We start from the raw sequence: 7,485 nt of genomic DNA, 5'->3' as shown, positions 1-7,485 counted from the left end.
CTCACTCACTCACTCTCGCTCGCTCGCTCGCTCGCTCGCTCACTCACTCACTCACTCACTCACTCTCTCACTCACTCACTCACTCACTCGCTCAATCACTCGCTCACTCTCTCTCTCTCTCTCGCTCGCTCAATCACTCACTCACTCACTCACTCACTCACTCACTCACTCACTCACTCACTCACTCACTCACTCACTCACTCACTCACTCACTCACTCACTCACTCACTCACTCACTCACTCTATTTACTCTTTATTTTTAATACCAAACGTTGGAATTGTTAACATCAGTTAATGCACAATAAACTAACATGAGCAATTGTATTGACATTAACCAACAGAGATTGGTGATGCTGAAAACTATGTTGCTCATTGTTTGCTCAGATTAGTTGCATTTACTAATGGTAACAAATACAACCTTATTGTAAAGTGTTAACACATTTTTTTCTTAACATGTGTAAGAAAAAAAATATATATATATATCGGTATATGCGCATAATCTGTATATATGTGTATAAATGGCATAATCAGATGGTTACAAATGAAAGTAAATGAAATGAGCCATCATGATGCAACATCTGTAAGTAACTTTTGAATTACGCAGGGGAAATCTCTCCATTCAACTATAGGCTAATCGACCATCACACCTTCCAGAACGGCCAGAAACCTGGGAGTGGTAATCGATGATCAGCTAAACTTCACGGATCATGTTGCCAGCACCACCCGGTCCTGTAGATTCATCCTCTACAACATTAGGAAAATTAGACCTTTCATGCTATGCAAGCAGGCTCTTGTCCTGTCCAGACTGGACTATTGCAATGCGTTACTGGCTGTACTCCCAGCTTGCGAACCCAAACCAGATGATCCAGAATGCAGCGGCAAGAGTGGTCTTCAATATACCGAAGAGAGCACACATCACTCCTCTCTGCATTAAGTTACACTGGCTCCCTTTAGTCGCTCGCATCAAATTCAATGCGCTGCTCTTGGCCTACAAGACCACCACTGGTTCGGCACCCCCATATCTTCACTCGCTAATACAGACCTGACCTGCCAGATCCCTACGCTCTGGATTCAAACGACGTCTTGTAGTGCATTCAAAAAAGGGAAAAAAATCCCTCTCACGTATGTAAGCTATATGAGACCAGTTTAACTGCACTTGTGCGTTTTGTCCTTATGTTGTTCCAATTGCTTCTATTGTTTACCTCATTTGTAAGTCGCTTTGGATAAAAGTGTCTGCTAAATGTAAATGTAAAATGAAGTCCACAGTCTTTAAAGGCTAATTTTTAATGACCTTCTTTCTCTTTCATCCGTTTTCAACCTAAGCACTAAATCCAAACCAACTCTAGCAGGTCTAATCTAAAGGCACTGGCCACAGATAACAGAAAATTGCATGTTAATGGCCCATGAACAGAGCAGGTGCCGGGCGTTTTGTGCAGCTCGAGTCAGCTCCCTTAAAAAAGTATACAGCAATACAGTCGATATTTCCTTTCATATTTACAGCAGAACATTAATTGAACACCAGAGTACAATAAATATCTCCCTGAAGTGATTGGTGTGTGTGTAGCGTCCTGTATTATACCCTGTGAAGAGATGCATTGATTTCTAATGTATCAATCAATGATACAATTATGAGCACAAAGTGAAAAATATGCCCCTGTCATTCACGTAAATGGGTTCCAGAGGATGTATAACAACGTAAACTGCAAACAACTCTTTCTTGCACGTCTCAATTGTTACAGTCCTGTCAATCAGTTGGGGATAATGTAAAAAGTATCATGCATGTGGTTAACTATATGATTTTATCCATTTTGTCTGACGTATTGCAAATAAAAAAGCTGCAAGTGGACATAATAGTTTCAGATAGTTATTTAGATTTATTTGACGTAAAATATAAGAAATAAGGTATGGATTAAGCTACTGATTCTTAATTTTAAAAATCATTCCTTTAAAGAGAAGACAAAATAACTCAAAACAAAATTCTTACTGCATATTTCACACTTTACATCACAAACAATCACTAAACAGACTTTTGCAAAGTGGTCAAATGTTATATTTGTAGTTAAGCTTACCTGTGCTATGTGCGGATTAGGTACCTGTCCTGAGCAGATCTGCTGAAACTGAAGGCAGTATTCTCCTTTCGTCCGCTTCTGTTTGTTTCCTAAAGGATGCTGTTGCTCAGTCGTCTTATAGAGACACACCCCTCCCGGTGGTCCAACCCCTAACCCCCCTTTTACCCCTAACCCCCCTTTTTACAAGTGAGTGAGAGAGAGAGAGAGAGAGAGAGAGAGAGAGAGAGAGAGAGAGAGAGAGAGAGAGAGTCTTGCGTACGGGGACGGGAGGACACATCTTGATGTGTCAACATGGACGTCAGGTCTATCTTCTACGTCAAGCGTCGCACGCTCTCAGAACAAACTAGAACACTAAAAATACAGCAAAAAGATTTGTCAGGATCCTCACATACTTATTTAGTCTGTGTTCTGTCTGTTAATACTTTATTCTCCTATATACTGTAGAAGTGATGTTGAATTCAGAATGCTTTGAGAGCTATTAGAAAAAATGTAGATATTCCGTAATAAATTGAGCAATCTCTTTTGAATATCTAATGAAGTTTTTTTTATTGTTCCATTAAGAAATATGGGTCGTTGACATGTGTCCTATGGTGTGACAGCAAAAGAAAACTGTTAATAATGTATTATTTTATATTATCTACATTTATGATAGAAAATTGTATAAAACCGATTTCTCCTCATTGTTCGTTTTTCAACATTTTTGCTGTCGCACCAAACGACACATTTACGGTTGTCACCTACCCATATAGACTTTTAACCAGGAAGTCCTGGTCACCAGGAAAATGGAAATTTGACAAACATGAAGACGAATGGAACCTGAAAAATGTTAATAATAATAATACTTAATAGTTATTAGTTTTATTAATTTTATATTTATTTAAGTACCCCTATACATAAACTTGTATGTTTCTCCTCAAACACCTGAGAGATGACACAATTGTTGACATACAGTAAGAATATAGAGGTATAAAATGAATGTAGATAACTTTGTTCAGATTGTTTGGTTTTAGCAGAATTTGACAAGAAATTAACTTTTGATGCAGACTATGATCTCATGTCAATTTTATGTGAACCAGTTTAGGTGAACACATTTTTATTCAATATGAATGAATCAACTTAAAAACAGTTTACACCAACTAATTCTTAAGGCAAAAATAAAATCTTAATTCATTATAAGGTAAGAACTGCAATTTTTCACTTTTTAGTTTAGAACAGACACTCACGAGGGTGCTTGGGTCTTTTAAACAGGAAAAATATTTGAAAAGCACATGTCTCAATGTTTCCCTATTACTAACAATAGGGAAATTGATATTTATTTCCTTTGAGTGGAACCCGTGGCCAAAATCCTGATCTTTTCTTTAAACCGGCATGTGTACAAGATCAAAACATTGCATGTAAGCTGATTATTCAGTCAATTTTACCTAACTAAATTGACTAAATACTTAATAATATGGAGCTGCTGTCCTGTATCTGTATCTTTTGAATGTCAAATCTGCTAATTTATTGTTGAATCCAACAGAACAGTGACAGGCAAACAAATCATTTAACACTTCATTTTTGCACATGCGTTGATCAGGTAAACCATGTTTGAGAAAAACTCACCTGTTCTTCAGGTAAACCATATGAAATGTGCACAGTAAACACTTCATTCTGTCAAGATGTGTTTGGTTTAAATTAGTAATGACTTCCTTTGCGCAACATGACTGTTTACATAGCTAACAAAGCATGAGTATATCAAAACTGCATTTTTCTTTACTTCATAAAGGAAACGGGAATGATATTCACATTTAAAACCTACATAGCAAACCAAAGCATCATGATTGGAAATATACAAGTGAACATGCCATTCTACAAAACAAAAAATAAAGGTTCTCAGTAGTGGAAAAGGTTCTTCAGACTATAAATGTAAGAAATAAATTGTGTCTGTCTTTAAGAAGCTATAACCAAAAGGGTCATGGTCAATAAATACGATTCTTCTATGGCATTGCTGTGAAAAACCCTTTATAGAAATGTTATTTTTAATAGTGTAAGCTTTCTTTAGTCGACATTAATTCATTTCTTATCGCTGCTGACCTTCTGAAACCTTGCATCTCCATATTTTGTTTTTATTTATTTGCCATAAATCATTATTATTAGTCACCCTTTATGTTTGTTACTGGGATTTGCAAATATGTAAGTTACTAATAAAAAGTAATTAAAAGTGGTTGTCAACTTTGATAACACAGTATTTAATTATTTAAAAAGCTCAGTGTTTTTTTCATTTCCTGAAAAACAGCGAATTTGGACATACAAGGCTTTGAAAAGGCAGACGGATTTTTTAAATGTGCAGACGGTCACATTGTTGAGGTGAGAAATTCACAGAGCTCATGACACGTCCCAAGATGACAGTGCACATTACCTGAAGTAGCGTGTAGATAAACACGTCGGACAAATAGAGAAAACTCCTTTCCATACTCTCGCCGTGAATGGCAGTTTTAAAATAAAACTATTTCATGGTGCTAACACAAAAATCCAAAACACAAAGTAAGGACTTGAAAGTGTTGAGATTGCTTTTCTAACAAGTCAGCAGCTTGTGAATTGAAACCCAGTCTTGTCTAGCAAGTCCCAAACAGCCAAATGAGAAGCGGCCAACGCGCTGCTCACAGGTGTAGAGACCAGAAAATTGGCTCACCCGGCTGTATCGTCCACAGTTGGATCTTATATACTGAGTTAAAAAGTCATGTGTTTGTCTTCGAGTGGGTACTGTCTAAAGAGGACCTTTGATTATGGTCACGGTAAAGCAACCTCTTACTGAGATTTTCATCTTGTGATGCTAAGAATTGCTTCTGGCCATGATGGTGTATCATTGTAGTGCTCAGCTGGGTGGCGTGGAGGGAGAGATCTGATAAGTATGTTACAGGATGAGTTCTGTTGGTTGATCTGGCGGCAATGTGCCACCATGCTGAGGTAATGGACCAAAGAAGAGATTCGTGCTGTGAGAGCAGAAAGCATTTGGGCCGATGTTCTGGGATTGGCTCTGGGGATGCGGCAATGGGCAGAATTGCTGGTTTGCATTGGTTGTTGATTATATTGTTTAAGATTCAAGGTGAGGTGAAATGAAGGCTATGCCTGTGCTATACCCTATGTTAGCGTAATTTAGTAATGGATATCAATTATTTGATAACTACTACAAATGTTAAGAAAAGAAAGGAGGGGGTCCAAATAGTCAGTAAATTTGACAAATAAACCATAATCAATGGTGTGACAGCAAAAATTTGGGGAAAAAAACTAACAATGAATCTGAGCTCAGATTGACATTAAAGGAACAGTTCACCCAAAAATGAAAAATTCTTCATTGTTTCATCTGTATACATTTTTGTTCTGATGAACACCGAGAAAGAAATTTGGAAGAATGCTTGTAACCAAACAGTTCTTGGCCACCATTGACTACCAAAGGAAAAACTGCTTCTGTTGAACACAAAAGAAGATATTTTGAAGAATGTAGGAACGCAACCAGTCATGGGGCACTTTTGACTACCATTGTAATTTTCGAACTATGGTAGTAAATTGTGGCCAAGAATTGTTTGGTTACAAGCCTTCTTCCGAATATCTTTCTCTGTGTTCATCAGAACAATTTATACAGATTTGGAACAACTTGAGGGTGAGTAAATGAAAAGATTTATTTTTGGGTGAACTGCCCCTTAAAGATCTAGGATCTCTTCCAATACCCGTATGGAGACATTTGTGAGATTCTTTGTCTGTTTCTTAAAATATCTAAGACACAAGAGTTTGCATCTCAGTGATATCCATGATAAATATTTGAGATATTAAAGAGATCTCAGATTTCTCATTTCCAACATTATAATGCTTTTAAAATATATTTCAAATAGATGGTTGCAATAAAGCTTTACAGTATTTAAAATATTTCAGGTTTTCAGTGCTACATGCAACAAAAATAGACCACACAATTCAGTTATTAAATTATAAAATCGGTGTATTATATCCGTACTGCAAAATATAGCAATGTGCTTATGTCCGTGATTGATAATTGATATCATCACAACACAACAGTTTACATTGTTGATGAATGATGTGCTTAGGTAGGATTGTCGTTTATATAATGATGTTACAGATTTGTGTCCAAGGACTCAATAAACCTCTCTGTTGACTGACAAATACACATCAAAAGCACAATTTTGGAATTCCTTCAAGGAGTCTTTGTCTTCAGCTGGCATCATCTGACTGATTATGAAGAAAACAATCTTAAACTGAGTCAACTGAAATCAGTGTCATAAATAAAAATGCATCACAGCAATGAATGCAATCAATCCAGAAATCCCAGATTCAGATATGTGAGGATACCAAGGCAGAGTATAAGGTATATTCACACAATGATAAATTACTTCTGCTCAGAAGCTTTTTGAAATATTTGAGACACGATTTCTGTGAATGATGTTTGTTTTTCTGAACAGTGATATGGATTGCACATTTCTCAAGGATTCTCTTAAGCATAAATGTTTTTCACCTTTTAAACACATTTACATTCATTTATTCTTTTGTTCAGTTGTTTTTTCATTCATTCACGTATTCACATCTGTTGATGCAAACGCATTTAAAGTTCAGTTTCTTCGATATGTTATGTTATATCATATTCTCTTAATATTAACCCTGAATGTGACTGTATCATTTTTAGATGATTTTATTTCTGGAATCCATTTCACTTTGATGGTTGTCTAGACCATCTATTTTTAGGATGAAAAAATGTGAAAGTTAGAAAGTCCTTGTCACTTAGCATAGCTCAAGTACAACAACGTCATATCCATTTCTATCGCCAAGGGCGAACCGAAAAAGAGTAAAATGGTTTTGGAGCGGTTGTCAATCAAAGAGTACAAGCTCCATGTTGAAATTTAATTGAAAACTTCATCTCTTAATGTTTATGTAGTGCGTCATCGCCAAAGGGCATTTACAACATCTTTATGAAGCCAACAAATTCAAACTATTGTTAAGGCAGATGGGGGGCGAGTTCTGCTCAGTTACTGGCATTCTTCCAAATATCTACCTTTGTGTTTAGCAGAACAAAGAAATGTATACAGGTTTGGAACAATCTGAGGGTGAGTAAATGATGACAGAATTTGCATTTTTGGGTGAACTATACTTTAAGACTACAATAGATAAACACATGATAATGCATATCCTCAACAACATTTGAGAAATGGGAGTGAATAACTGTATTACAATACACCTTGAATGATCTGATTAAATCAAACATTATACACTGATACAGAATTAAACAGAAGAGAGAGAGAGAGAGAGAGAGAGAGAGAGAACGTCTTGTTACTCGTGTCATGTCCAGCTGTATCACCTGTTCCTGTTTCCCGCTGTTTCGTCCATTGTAGTAAGTGTTAGTTTAGTTTAATCCTTGTCTAAGTTTATGTGA

Source organism: Triplophysa rosa, linkage group LG16 (assembly GCF_024868665.1).
Source record: "Triplophysa rosa linkage group LG16, Trosa_1v2, whole genome shotgun sequence".
Classification (NCBI taxonomy): Eukaryota; Metazoa; Chordata; class Actinopteri; order Cypriniformes; family Nemacheilidae; genus Triplophysa; species Triplophysa rosa.
The sequence above is the reverse complement of the archived record's forward strand: the minus strand, read 5'-3'. Positions refer to the sequence as shown.